General features: G+C 33.4%; 1 protein-coding gene across 1 annotated transcript in view; it reads left to right on the forward strand.

Annotated features, from left to right (window-relative positions):
* Nucleotides 1–1,191, forward strand: part of LOC106877939 (actin-related protein 6) — a 42,705-nt gene that overhangs the window by 30,859 nt on the left and 10,655 nt on the right. The window lies entirely within an intron of this gene.

The following is a 1,191-nucleotide window of genomic DNA, read 5'->3' on the forward strand; positions in this document are numbered from 1 at the left end:
ATATATATATATATATATATATATATATATATACACATACATACATACATACATACATAATTGTTAAACGAGACGTCAAACATTAAGGCAAGGCAAACATCTCAAGTCATATACAATATCATTATAGGAAGAAATTCAAAATCTTACAGCTGTTTCTGGGATATTCCGTCATCAGAGACAAATAGTGGGGGAAAAAAATATGGAAAATGAGAACGGTATATATCAATAAGGTGACAACATAGAGGAAGGGAGTAAAAGAGTAAGAAGATGGAAAGAGAGAAGAAAAAGAAGAAGTCCATAGTTCAACTTTCTGAAGTTATAGAAACCAGAGCATGAGTCCTTAGGCTTTATTTTTTTCCACTATTTTCCTCTACCACCTCATCTTCTCTCATCTTAGCTACCCCGTACATAATTCTTAGACACCATACACATATGCACCTTACTTTATCCTATAGCCAATCCTTAAAATCTCTGCTACCTCACTCTATCTACCTCTCTTTCTATTTCTTTTCTCAAAATGATGAACATTTGGTTTGTTTATCTTTAAAAAAAATAATAAAACTTATCAATTTCCCACTAAGCAAGTGGTCATATTATTTTGTTCACTTTCTTTTTCATATGAATCAACCGTCATCTGCATGTGTATAGATCATGATATACCTATGCATGTAGACACGTGTGCATACATACATATATAGATATGCGACTGTGTGTGCATACGCGTGCATGTATGTGTCTGTGTACACTGATGGATTCGAAGGTTTTGTCTATTTGCAAGTTGATTTCCTAATTTCACCAGAGTATAAATACCTATAATGGTGATACTTGGAAAAAAAAAAATTCAGTTCAATTAAAAAGCATGGATAAGCAATGCATCGTAAGCCACACTATAATTTGTGAAAAAATTTAACTGCACACAGAGTATGCATCACCCCTCTGATGCCTTTTTTTTTTTCCATTAAGTTTTCTTTTCACTATTCTGTTTTGATAAGCATTTTCTAATTACTCTTTCCTTTCCAATTGTTTTTAATGTCCATATCACCTTAGTTTACTTTCTATAGGTAGTCCATTTTAGACAGTTTCTACTTGATTGTTGGTGCCCTAAATTATGTATGTCTGATGGTTGGCGTTAGGAAGGGCATCCAGCTGTAGAAACTCTGCCAAATTTAGATTGGAGCCTGGTGTTGCCAT

This window comes from Octopus bimaculoides, chromosome 2 (assembly GCF_001194135.2).
Source record: "Octopus bimaculoides isolate UCB-OBI-ISO-001 chromosome 2, ASM119413v2, whole genome shotgun sequence".
Lineage (NCBI taxonomy): Eukaryota > Metazoa > Mollusca > Cephalopoda > Octopoda > Octopodidae > Octopus > Octopus bimaculoides.